We start from the raw sequence: 13810 nt of genomic DNA on the forward strand, positions 1-13810 counted from the left end.
TACATAAATTGGAGGACAGACGACCATCGGTCATCTGGCACCAAGCTTGGGCTAATATCAACCACCCAGCCCTCCCCACAGAAGTTTCAGCGCTATGGTATCGCGTTGTAAACAATTTAATACCCACTAATCATCGCTTGGCGGCCATCCGCCTATGGCCCTCGGCTGCTTGCGGCCGATGTGGTGACGTAGACACCAGAGAGCATCGTCTCTTATGCCCTCACGTCACAGAAGTGTGGGACCTTGCACGTGTGCTATTAGCGCTGACCGGTGGGACTACACTGGACTATGTGCCAATCGACTGGTTCCTTACCCCTGATATTCAGACCAACCCCCGAAAACGACATAACGCAGTGGTGTGGCTCTTGGGGCACACCATTTTCACGATCTATGACCTTTGCCTCACCGATGCTGTCTCTTTCATGGACTACCTTTGGAGCCAGCATCGCCTGGCGGAATGTGACCGGAAATATACCATTACTTTTGCAAGATTTCTTAAAGTTGCAATGGTTCATGGTTATCAAAAGGTGGTCCAGGCTGAGTAAGGCACCTCGTATAAGAATTGCCTGAGTGTACCCCTGGATCTTTGTCACTCGGACTTTCAAACTACTCTTGACTTAACCATACCCCAGGTTTGATATTGGCCTTCTGGGCATCACTAGAGTAGACTGCTCTATGATACTGATAATATGGAAATTGGTAACATGGAAATTGTGTGAACGTTGTATGAAAAATTATTGGAAAATTGGAAAACACATAATCTATCTTAGGGGATTATTACTTCGTTAATTCTATGGGCTATGGGATTATCTCGCCAGTTTCGTTTGAGTGTGCTACCGTCACTGTTTTTTTTTTTTTGCCTTCATTTCTGTCTTTATTCATTTCTTTCAATTTAGTTTTTAACATCATCACTTGCCTCACACCTGCAGAGGGAAGTGTGTTTCTGAGGAGTGTGTCGTCGCCCCCTGAGGCATAGCAGAGTATGCCTCCGCTTTTATTTTCGGTTTATGGCAATAAGTCTTGCTGCTAACAACACCCTGCTTTACGTGCTGCGTCGACACTAGAGGATGGCGGCATTTTTGGAGAGGAAAAGGTAGGGCTATAGGGGAGGTAGGAGGGAAAAAAAGTGTAGTATCTGTTCTTATCAGCTTAATATCTGATACGTCCTGCATTGCACGACCAGAATATTAAACTCATTTTTGGCTTATGACGGAGTGCTAGGGGCTTGCTCCACCTCTGTCGCGGGTTGGCCCGGCATTGCAGTACCGTCGGGATCGGCCCACCTAAAATTAATTAAAACACAGCCTGAAATGGGTTAACATTCTGCAGTGATCAGATATTCCGCTGGTAGCAAAACTTGTCGTAGTTGTTGATGTGCCCAGTAGTTAGTTGCTTACACACCACGATTTCTTTTAATTAATTTAAAATTATCTTAAGATTTTTTTTTTTTTTTTGGTGTTAGCCAGACCGCACTTGCAGCCGCATTACGCTAGGCTGGTAATTTATGGTGGCACAGGACAGTGCCTTCGGATGCCTCGTTAGCGTCTCTTATGGTCCTATCGCAGATAATTTTAATAATATTTTTTGGAGTTATAACCTTAGCTCCTCGCGAACGTCGTCGTCGTCGTCGTCGCCGCCGCACGCACGCAGAATACGTGGTACACACGCACACACACATATGCAGTAGGCGGTGGACGATGTAAGCACTCGGCTAGGTGTAGCTCGCGCCAGTATAGCTTGCGCCGGCCTGGCGCTGCTGTGGGGCGGCCTCACGGCTTCTCCACTGGCCTGGCAGCTAGCGGCGTTCAAATGGGAGTCGCAGTTTACTCCTCGACATGGAGGGTGGTACTGGGCTGTTGACGAGTGCTCTCGTATTTTGTCGTTCCCTCCGGCACTTGCCTTTGCGATGTTTTCGACGGTCGCCTGTTGCCATATCGGCCCGCACCACCATGTGTGACTCCCACATGTGGAGCGTACATGCTGCAAGCATTTAGGCCCTGACACTGCGGTTTTTCATCTCTGGCGGTACTCCGCAAGGATACCGCCCTTCGATTGTGCCATTCCAGCACTAATTGAAGTGCTAGATTTTCCGGCCTGTTAGGAGACCGCTCCTGCAAAATGTGCGAGGAGATTTTTGCTGGTTGCGAGCTACCCGCCGATTTTCTAGCTGTACGTATTGCCCTTAATCCAAAGCTCACAGTCGACTGTCGGGCTAGAGACGTACGTCCCATCACCGTTCTTAACACTGTTTATAAGTTGGTGGCACGAAGTGTGGCTTCACGTCTTAAACAGGTAATGAATAAGGTACTTTGTCCCACTCAATCATGTGGCGTTTCGAATCGAACCACCTTCACCGCTGCTTCTATATACCGTGATGCTGTCTTACTCGCAGTACACCATGAGGGTATCAGGCTGGCCACTGGTGCCTTCCGTACCAGTCCCATCCCCAGCCTGTGTGCTGAGGCAGGGGAACCGCCGCTCGCCATCCGGCGGCAACTCCTCATGGTGCGTCGGGTGTGTCAATTCCTTGCCTGTCCTACATCCCCTGCGTACCCTACCGTTGCCCGACCGCCTATGGAACGTCTCTTTTCCAGTCGTCCCAGGGCAACGAGACCATTTGGGATTCGTGCCAAGCATTTGCTTGAGTCCCTTGGTGTGGAGCGTGTGGCCCCCCAACGACAAGGTTTTACTCGCCTGCCTCCCTGGTTGCTCCAGAGGCCCAGCGTCCTTTTAGACTTGTCGGAGTACCGGAGGAGCTGCACTCCTGCGTTTGTTTTTACCGCCTTATTTTATGATATTTTAAACCAGCATCCCGACCATGTACCAGTATTTACAGATGGCTCTAAACAGGGGGACTCTGTTGGTTGTGCTGTTGTTTTCCCCGATCGAGTCGTCAAGTTACGGCTTCCTGCGGCGTTTACCATCTTTCATGCCGAATTGTTTGCGATCTTGCGGGCATTGGAGCAGATGAGATGTGTTCCCAGTCGTAAGTTCCTCATCTGTTCTGACTCCCTGAGTGCCCTTCAGACCATGCAACACTTGTACCCAGCGGATACGGTCGTCCAGAACATCCATGATGCCCTACTCCACCTGCAGCGGCAGGGCAAGGAGGTTTCCTTCTGCTGGGTGCCGGGGCACGTGGGTATTAGGGGAAACGAGCTGGTGGATGTGGCTGCCAAAGATGCATGTTCCCTCCCTCACGTTGTTGACTGTGCCGTCCCTCTCCATGCTGTTACCTCCCTCCTGCGTTTTCGCGTTATGCGTCAGTGGGAAGAGGAGTGGCTGGCAGTCGGTGAAAATAAGCTGCGTCTGGTCAAGGCCACCACGCGGCCATGGCGTACGTCCGACCAGTCATGCAGGCGGGATGAAGTTCTCCTCACTCGCCTCCGCATCAGGCACAGTCCCTTCACACATGGTTTTTTACTCCGGCGGGAGGATCCCCCAATCTGCAGTGCTTGTGGCGTCCAGATTACTGTCCGCCACATTTTACGTGACTGTCTTTTATTCTCTGACCAGAGGGCGGTGGTTTCTTTGCCACCGGATTTGCCCTCTATTTTGAAAGACGACGCATCGTCTGTGTTTAAGGTTTTACGGTTTTGTGTCCTGTCCAATTTGTTGCCACGGCTTTTAGGGAGAGGTTTTTAATGTGCTGCTGGATGACTGGCTCACCCAGATTTTAGGTAAGAGGTCCGCCAGTCACGAATACCTCCTTGTTTCCCTTCAGTTTCTGTCCTCCCTTCCTTGAGTTTCCTTTCCTTTTTTAGTGCACACCTTCTCCTCTTGTTTTGCCTCTGTACGTGAGGATTTGGAACTGCGTCAGGTCTGTGTCTTTTCGCTGTTCCCCTTGTTCGCTGTTCGTCTTAGTCCCTTCACTGCATGTGTTCCTGTTTTTATGCGTTTGGGCGCTGATGACCTCGCTGTTTAGCGCCCGTAAACCTCAAACACACACACACGCTGTCTTACTCACCCACCGCCGACGCTCGAACCCCGGCTGCAATTGATCCCTAGATTTCGCCGGTGCCTTCGATAGGGTCTCCCATCCTTACCTGCTGGCCGTTATGTCGCGGATGGGTTTCGGGGAGCACTTCATAAGAGTCATCCGGCACTTCTTGGATGGAGCAAATTCCACAATCATTGTGAACGGCTGCAGATCACGACCAATTCCCATCAGACGATCAGTTCGACAAGGGTGTCCCTTGTCAGTGTATTTTATCGCTTTGGACCCCGTGCTGCGTGACATCGGACGAATGGTCGATGGTGTTCCTTTCCCAGGCGTCACCTTCCGCAGTGCGGCATACGCGGATGGTGTAGGTGTGTTTGTAGCAAACGCCAGGGACATCGATTCAGTTCGCCGAGTCCTCCACGTTTATGAACGAGCATCCGGTGCCATGTTAAAAGTCAACAAAATGGTGCTAATCCCACTAGGACCACGATCATTGACCATCGAGCGCCCATGGTTCCGGATTGTAGGGGAACAACGTATCTTGGGTCTTGAGGTGACTGCCTGTCCGCAGCGCATCTTAACACTCACGTGCAGGCGGATTCTCACGCGCATCAGAGGACTTTGCGTGAGTCACACTGATCGACGACTCGACCTCCATCATTGAATCCAACTGATTAATACTTACATCCTATAACGGGCATGGTATGTAGCACAACTCTTTACGCTACCGAAACAAACCAGCAGAGCCATCTCACAAACAGTATATTGCCTGTTGTGGCGGCATGCACTATTCAAAGTTGATGCACAGACTTGTACACTGCCAAAGGTCGATGGTGGCCTTGGACTCATTGACTTTCCCCGCAAATGTGCGGCAATCCTGATTCACCGTATCGCCACTTTGCGTGAGATTGACTCAGGTGGGACAACAGCGGTGCTTTTCGACCGTTATCGCCCACAATCGGCGCGTGAACCAGTATGTTTGACACATATTACATTCCGGATGACGGCAGTCAAGGTCTATTACCTCAATCAAAGTTACGTCCTAACAGTGGCCACCGACAAGGCACGCACATCAAAGCGCCTTTACTAGGCGCTTCGAGAGCCAGCCCACACTACATAAATTGGAGGACAGACGACCATCGGTCATCTGGCACCAAGCTTGGGCTAATATCAACCACCCAGCCCTCCCCACAGAAGTTTCAGCGCTATGGTATCGCGTTGTAAACAATTTAATACCCACTAATCATCGCTTGGCGGCCATCCGCCTATGGCCCTCGGCTGCTTGCGGCCGATGTGGTGACGTAGACACCAGAGAGCATCGTCTCTTATGCCCTCACGTCACAGAAGTGTGGGACCTTGCACGTGTGCTATTAGCGCTGACCGGTGGGACTACACTGGACTATGTGCCAATCGACTGGTTCCTTACCCCTGATATTCAGACCAACCCCCGAAAACGACATAACGCAGTGGTGTGGCTCTTGGGGCACACCATTTTCACGATCTATGACCTTTGCCTCACCGATGCTGTCTCTTTCATGGACTACCTTTGGAGCCAGCATCGCCTGGCGGAATGTGACCGGAAATATACCATTACTTTTGCAAGATTTCTTAAAGTTGCAATGGTTCATGGTTATCAAAAGGTGGTCCAGGCTGAGTAAGGCACCTCGTATAAGAATTGCCTGAGTGTACCCCTGGATCTTTGTCACTCGGACTTTCAAACTACTCTTGACTTAACCATACCCCAGGTTTGATATTGGCCTTCTGGGCATCACTAGAGTAGACTGCTCTATGATACTGATAATATGGAAATTGGTAACATGGAAATTGTGTGAACGTTGTATGAAAAATTATTGGAAAATTGGAAAACACATAATCTATCTTAGGGGATTATTACTTCGTTAATTCTATGGGCTATGGGATTATCTCACCAGTTTCGTTTGAGTGTGCTACCGTCGCTGTTTTTTTTTTTTTTGCCTTCATTTCTGTCTTTATTTATTTCTTTCTATTTAGTTTTTAACATCATCACTTGCCTCACACCTGCAGAGGGAAGTGTGTTTCTGAGGAGTGTGTCGTCGCCCCCTGAGGCATAGCAGAGTATGCCTCCGCTTTTATTTTCGGTTTATGGCAATAAGTCTTGCTGCTAACAACACCCTGCTTTACGTGCTGCGTCGACACTAGAGGATGGCGGCATTTTTGGAGAGGAAAAGGTAGGGCTATAGGGGAGGTAGGAGGGAAAAAAAGTGTAGTATCTGCTCTTATCAGCTTAATATCTGATACGTCCTGCATTGCACGACCAGAATATTAAACTCATTTTTGGCTTATGACGGAGTGCTAGGGGCTTGCTCCACCTCTGTCGCGGGTTGGCCCGGCATTGCAGTACCGTCGGGATCGGCCCACCTAAAATTAATTAAACCACAGCCTGAAATGGGTTAACATTCTGCAGTGATCAGATATTCCGCTGGTAGCAAAACTTGTCGTAGTTGTTGATGTGCCCAGTAGTTAGTTGCTTACACACCACGATTTCTTTTAATTAATTTAAAATTATCTTAAGAATTTTTTTTTTGGTGTTAGCCAGACCGCACTTGCAGCCGCATTACGCTAGGCTGGTAATTTATGGTGGCACAGGACAGTGCCTTCGGATGCCTCGTTAGCGTCTCTTATGGTCCTATCGCAGATAATTTTAATAATATTTTTTGGAGTTATAACCTTAGCTCCTCGCGAACGTCGTCGTCGTCGTCGTCGTCGTCGTCATCGTCGTCGTCGTCGTCGTCGTCGTCGCCGCCGCCGCACGCACGCAGAATACGTGGTACACACGCACACACACATATGCAGTAGGCGGTGGACGATGTAAGCACTCGGCTAGGTGTAGCTCGCGCCGGCCTGGCGCTGCTGTGGGGCGGCCTCACGGCTTCTCCACTGGCCTTGCAGCTAGCGGCGTTCAAATGGGAGTCGCAGTTTACTCCTCGACATGGAGGGTGGTACTGGGCTGTTGACGAGTGCTCTCGTATTTTGTCGTTCCCTCCGGCACTTGCCTTTGCGATGTTTTCGACGGTCGCCTGTTGCCATATCGGCCCGCACCACCATGTGTGACTCCCACATGTGGAGCGTACATGCTGCAAGCATTTAGGCCCTGACACTGCGGTTTTTCATCTGTGGCGGTACTCCGCAAGGATACCGCCCTTCGATTGTGCCATTCCAGCACTAACTGAAGTGCTAGATTTTCCGGCCTGTTAGGAGACCGCTCCTGCAAAATGTGCGAGGAGATTTTTGCTGGTTGCGAGCTACCCGCCGATTTTCTAGCTGTACGTATTGCCCTTAATCCAAAGGTCACAGTCGACTGTCGGGCTAGAGACGTACGTCCCATCACCGTTCTTAACACTGTTTATAAGTTGGTGGCACGAAGTGTGGCTTCACGTCTTAAACAGGTAATGAATAAGGTACTTTGTCCCACTCAATCATGTGGCGTTTCGAATCGAACCACCTTCACCGCTGCTTCTATATACCGTGATGCTGTCTTACTCACCCACCGCCGACGCTCGAACCCCGGCTGCAATTGATCGCTAGATTTCGCCGGTGCCTTCGATAGGGTCTCCCATCCTTACCTGCTGGCCGTTATGTCGCGGATGGGTTTCGGGGAGCACTTCATAAGAGTCATCCGGCACTTCTTGGATGGAGCAAATTCCACAATCATTGTGAACGGCTGCAGATCACGACCAATTCCCATCGGACGATCAGTTCGACAAGGGTGTCCCTTGTCAGTGTATTTTATCGCTTTGGACCCCGTGCTGCGTGACATCGGACGAATGGTCGATGGTGTTCCTTTCCCAGGCATCACCTTCCGCAGTGCGGCATACGCGGATGGTGTAGGTGTGTTTGTAGCAAACGCCAGGGACATCGATTCAGTTCGCCGAGTCCTCCACGTTTATGAACGAGCATCCGGTGCCATGTTAAAAGTCAACAAAATGGTGCTAATCCCACTAGGACCACGATCATTGACCATCGAGCGCCCATGGTTCCGGATTGTAGGGGAACAACGTATCTTGGGTCTTGAGGTGACTGCCTGTCCGCAGCGCATCTTAACACTCACGTGCAGGCGGATTCTCACGCGCATCAGAGGACTTTGCGTGAGTCACACTGATCGACGACTCGACCTCCATCATTGAATCCAACTGATTAATACTTACATCCTATAACGGGCATGGTATGTAGCACAACTCTTTACGCTACCGAAACAAACCAGCAGAGCCATCTCACAAACAGTATATTGCCTGTTGTGGCGGCATGCACTATTCAAAGTTGATGCACAGACTTGTACACTGCCAAAGGTCGATGGTGGCCTTGGACTCATTGACTTTCCCCGCAAATGTGCGGCAATCCTGATTCACCGTATCGCCACTTTGCGTGAGATTGACCCAGGTGGGACAACAGCGGTGCTTTTCGACCGTTATCGCCCACAATCGGCGCGTGAACCAGTATGTTTGACACATATTACATTCCGGATGACGGCAGTCAAGGTCTATTACCTCAATCAAAGTTACGTCCTAACAGTGGCCACCGACAAGGCACGCACATCAAAGCGCCTTTACTAGGCGCTTCGAGAGCCAGCCCACACTACATAAATTGGAGGACAGACGACCATCGGTCATCTGGCACCAAGCTTGGGCTAATATCAACCACCCAGCCCTCCCCACAGAAGTTTCAGCGCTATGGTATCGCGTTGTAAACAATTTAATACCCACTAATCATCGCTTGGCGGCCATCCGCCTATGGCCCTCGGCTGCTTGCGGCCGATGTGGTGACGTAGACACCAGAGAGCATCGTCTCTTATGCCCTCACGTCACAGAAGTGTGGGACCTTGCACGTGTGCTATTAGCGCTGACCGGTGGGACTACACTGGACTATGTGCCAATCGACTGGTTCCTTACCCCTGATATTCAGACCAACCCCCGAAAACGACATAACGCAGTGGTGTGGCTCTTGGGGCACACCATTTTCACGATCTATGACCTTTGCCTCACCGATGCTGTCTCTTTCATGGACTACCTTTGGAGCCAGCATCGCCTGGCGGAATGTGACCGGAAATATACCATTACTTTTGCAAGATTTCTTAAAGTTGCAATGGTTCATGGTTATCAAAAGGTGGTCCAGGCTGAGTAAGGCACCTCGTATAAGAATTGCCTGAGTGTACCCCTGGATCTTTGTCACTCGGACTTTCAAACTACTCTTGACTTAACCATACCCCAGGTTTGATATTGGCCTTCTGGGCATCACTAGAGTAGACTGCTCTATGATACTGATAATATGGAAATTGGTAACATGGAAATTGTGTGAACGTTGTATGAAAAATTATTGGAAAATTGGAAAACACATAATCTATCTTAGGGGATTATTACTTCGTTAATTCTATGGGCTATGGGATTATCTCGCCAGTTTCGTTTGAGTGTGCTACCGTCGCTGTTTTTTTTTTTTTGCCTTCATTTCTGTCTTTATTCATTTCTTTCAATTTAGTTTTTAACATCATCACTTGCCTCACACCTGCAGAGGGAAGTGTGTTTCTGAGGAGTGTGTCGTCGCCCCCTGAGGCATAGCAGAGTATGCCTCCGCTTTTATTTTCGGTTTATGGCAATAAGTCTTGCTGCTAACAACACCCTGCTTTACGTGCTGCGTCGACACTAGAGGATGGCGGCATTTTTGGAGAGGAAAAGGTAGGGCTATAGGGGAGGTAGGAGGGAAAAAAAGTGTAGTATCTGTTCTTATCAGCTTAATATCTGATACGTCCTGCATTGCACGACCAGAATATTAAACTCATTTTTGGCTTATGACGGAGTGCTAGGGGCTTGCTCCACCTCTGTCGCGGGTTGGCCCGGCATTGCAGTACCGTCGGGATCGGCCCACCTAAAATTAATTAAACCACAGCCTGAAATGGGTTAACATTCTGCAGTGATCAGATATTCCGCTGGTAGCAAAACTTGTCGTAGTTGTTGATGTGCCCAGTAGTTAGTTGCTTACACACCACGATTTCTTTTAATTAATTTAAAATTATCTTAAGAATTTTTTTTTTTGGTGTTAGCCAGACCGCACTTGCAGCCGCATTACGCTAGGCTGGTAATTTATGGTGGCACAGGACAGTGCCTTCGGATGCCTCGTTAGCGTCTCTTATGGTCCTATCGCAGATAATTTTAATAATATTTTTTGGAGTTATAACCTTAGCTCCTCGCGAACGTCGTCGTCGTCGTCGTCGTCGTCGTCGTCGTCGTCGTCATCGTCGTCGTCGTCGTCGTCGTCGCCGCCGCCGCCGCACGCACGCAGAATACGTGGTACACACGCACACACACATATGCAGTAGGCGGTGGACGATGTAAGCACTCGGCTAGGTGTAGCTCGCGCCGGCCTGGCGCTGCTGTGGGGCGGCCTCACGGCTTCTCCACTGGCCTTGCAGCTAGCGGCGTTCAAATGGGAGTCGCAGTTTACTCCTCGACATGGAGGGTGGTACTGGGCTGTTGACGAGTGCTCTCGTATTTTGTCGTTCCCTCCGGCACTTGCCTTTGCGATGTTTTCGACGGTCGCCTGTTGCCATATCGGCCCGCACCACCATGTGTGACTCCCACATGTGGAGCGTACATGCTGCAAGCATTTAGGCCCTGACACTGCGGTTTTTCATCTGTGGCGGTACTCCGCAAGGATACCGCCCTTCGATTGTGCCATTCCAGCACTAACTGAAGTGCTAGATTTTCCGGCCTGTTAGGAGACCGCTCCTGCAAAATGTGCGAGGAGATTTTTGCTGGTTGCGAGCTACCCGCCGATTTTCTAGCTGTACGTATTGCCCTTAATCCAAAGGTCACAGTCGACTGTCGGGCTAGAGACGTACGTCCCATCACCGTTCTTAACACTGTTTATAAGTTGGTGGCACGAAGTGTGGCTTCACGTCTTAAACAGGTAATGAATAAGGTACTTTGTCCCACTCAATCATGTGGCGTTTCGAATCGAACCACCTTCACCGCTGCTTCTATATACCGTGATGCTGTCTTACTCACCCACCGCCGACGCTCGAACCCCGGCTGCAATTGATCGCTAGATTTCGCCGGTGCCTTCGATAGGGTCTCCCATCCTTACCTGCTGGCCGTTATGTCGCGGATGGGTTTCGGGGAGCACTTCATAAGAGTCATCCGGCACTTCTTGGATGGAGCAAATTCCACAATCATTGTGAACGGCTGCAGATCACGACCAATTCCCATCGGACGATCAGTTCGACAAGGGTGTCCCTTGTCAGTGTATTTTATCGCTTTGGACCCCGTGCTGCGTGACATCGGACGAATGGTCGATGGTGTTCCTTTCCCAGGCATCACCTTCCGCAGTGCGGCATACGCGGATGGTGTAGGTGTGTTTGTAGCAAACGCCAGGGACATCGATTCAGTTCGCCGAGTCCTCCACGTTTATGAACGAGCATCCGGTGCCATGTTAAAAGTCAACAAAATGGTGCTAATCCCACTAGGACCACGATCATTGACCATCGAGCGCCCATGGTTCCGGATTGTAGGGGAACAACGTATCTTGGGTCTTGAGGTGACTGCCTGTCCGCAGCGCATCTTAACACTCACGTGCAGGCGGATTCTCACGCGCATCAGAGGACTTTGCGTGAGTCACACTGATCGACGACTCGACCTCCATCATTGAATCCAACTGATTAATACTTACATCCTATAACGGGCATGGTATGTAGCACAACTCTTTACGCTACCGAAACAAACCAGCAGAGCCATCTCACAAACAGTATATTGCCTGTTGTGGCGGCATGCACTATTCAAAGTTGATGCACAGACTTGTACACTGCCAAAGGTCGATGGTGGCCTTGGACTCATTGACTTTCCCCGCAAATGTGCGGCAATCCTGATTCACCGTATCGCCACTTTGCGTGAGATTGACCCAGGTGGGACAACAGCGGTGCTTTTCGACCGTTATCGCCCACAATCGGCGCGTGAACCAGTATGTTTGACACATATTACATTCCGGATGACGGCAGTCAAGGTCTATTACCTCAATCAAAGTTACGTCCTAACAGTGGCCACCGACAAGGCACGCACATCAAAGCGCCTTTACTAGGCGCTTCGAGAGCCAGCCCACACTACATAAATTGGAGGACAGACGACCATCGGTCATCTGGCACCAAGCTTGGGCTAATATCAACCACCCAGCCCTCCCCACAGAAGTTTCAGCGCTATGGTATCGCGTTGTAAACAATTTAATACCCACTAATCATCGCTTGGCGGCCATCCGCCTATGGCCCTCGGCTGCTTGCGGCCGATGTGGTGACGTAGACACCAGAGAGCATCGTCTCTTATGCCCTCACGTCACAGAAGTGTGGGACCTTGCACGTGTGCTATTAGCGCTGACCGGTGGGACTACACTGGACTATGTGCCAATCGACTGGTTCCTTACCCCTGATATTCAGACCAACCCCCGAAAACGACATAACGCAGTGGTGTGGCTCTTGGGGCACACCATTTTCACGATCTATGACCTTTGCCTCACCGATGCTGTCTCTTTCATGGACTACCTTTGGAGCCAGCATCGCCTGGCGGAATGTGACCGGAAATATACCATTACTTTTGCAAGATTTCTTAAAGTTGCAATGGTTCATGGTTATCAAAAGGTGGTCCAGGCTGAGTAAGGCACCTCGTATAAGAATTGCCTGAGTGTACCCCTGGATCTTTGTCACTCGGACTTTCAAACTACTCTTGACTTAACCATACCCCAGGTTTGATATTGGCCTTCTGGGCATCACTAGAGTAGACTGCTCTATGATACTGATAATATGGAAATTGGTAACATGGAAATTGTGTGAACGTTGTATGAAAAATTATTGGAAAATTGGAAAACACATAATCTATCTTAGGGGATTATTACTTCGTTAATTCTATGGGCTATGGGATTATCTCGCCAGTTTCGTTTGAGTGTGCTACCGTCGCTGTTTTTTTTTTTTTGCCTTCATTTCTGTCTTTATTCATTTCTTTCAATTTAGTTTTTAACATCATCACTTGCCTCACACCTGCAGAGGGAAGTGTGTTTCTGAGGAGTGTGTCGTCGCCCCCTGAGGCATAGCAGAGTATGCCTCCGCTTTTATTTTCGGTTTATGGCAATAAGTCTTGCTGCTAACAACACCCTGCTTTACGTGCTGCGTCGACACTAGAGGATGGCGGCATTTTTGGAGAGGAAAAGGTAGGGCTATAGGGGAGGTAGGAGGGAAAAAAAGTGTAGTATCTGTTCTTATCAGCTTAATATCTGATACGTCCTGCATTGCACGACCAGAATATTAAACTCATTTTTGGCTTATGACGGAGTGCTAGGGGCTTGCTCCACCTCTGTCGCGGGTTGGCCCGGCATTGCAGTACCGTCGGGATCGGCCCACCTAAAATTAATTAAACCACAGCCTGAAATGGGTTAACATTCTGCAGTGATCAGATATTCCGCTGGTAGCAAAACTTGTCGTAGTTGTTGATGTGCCCAGTAGTTAGTTGCTTACACACCACGATTTCTTTTAATTAATTTAAAATTATCTTAAGATTTTTTTTTTTTTTTTGGTGTTAGCCAGACCGCACTTGCAGCCGCATTACGCTAGGCTGGTAATTTATGGTGGCACAGGACAGTGCCTTCGGATGCCTCGTTAGCGTCTCTTATGGTCCTATCGCAGATAATTTTAATAATATTTTTTGGAGTTATAACCTTAGCTCCTCGCGAACGTCGTCGTCGTCGTCGTCGCCGCCGCACGCACGCAGAATACGTGGTACACACGCACACACACATATGCAGTAGGCGGTGGACGATGTAAGCACTCGGCTAGGTGTAGCTCGCGCCAGTATAGCTTGCGCC

The 13810-nt window shown here is 49.6% G+C and overlaps 4 pseudogenes; all 4 read left to right on the forward strand.

Annotated features, from left to right (window-relative positions):
- Window positions 1–1075: 1075 nt before the first annotated feature.
- On the forward strand, window positions 1076–1288 carry LOC126421374 (U2 spliceosomal RNA; annotated as a pseudogene).
- A 4844-nt stretch (window positions 1289–6132) lies between these two features.
- LOC126422004 (U2 spliceosomal RNA) lies at window positions 6133–6345 on the forward strand (annotated as a pseudogene).
- Window positions 6346–9630: 3285 nt separating this feature from the next.
- On the forward strand, window positions 9631–9843 carry LOC126421396 (U2 spliceosomal RNA; annotated as a pseudogene).
- A 3298-nt stretch (window positions 9844–13141) lies between these two features.
- Window positions 13142–13354, forward strand: LOC126421407 (U2 spliceosomal RNA; annotated as a pseudogene).
- Window positions 13355–13810: the final 456 nt, after the last annotated feature.

Source organism: Schistocerca serialis, chromosome 1, assembly GCF_023864345.2.
Source record: "Schistocerca serialis cubense isolate TAMUIC-IGC-003099 chromosome 1, iqSchSeri2.2, whole genome shotgun sequence".
Lineage (NCBI taxonomy): Eukaryota > Metazoa > Arthropoda > Insecta > Orthoptera > Acrididae > Schistocerca > Schistocerca serialis.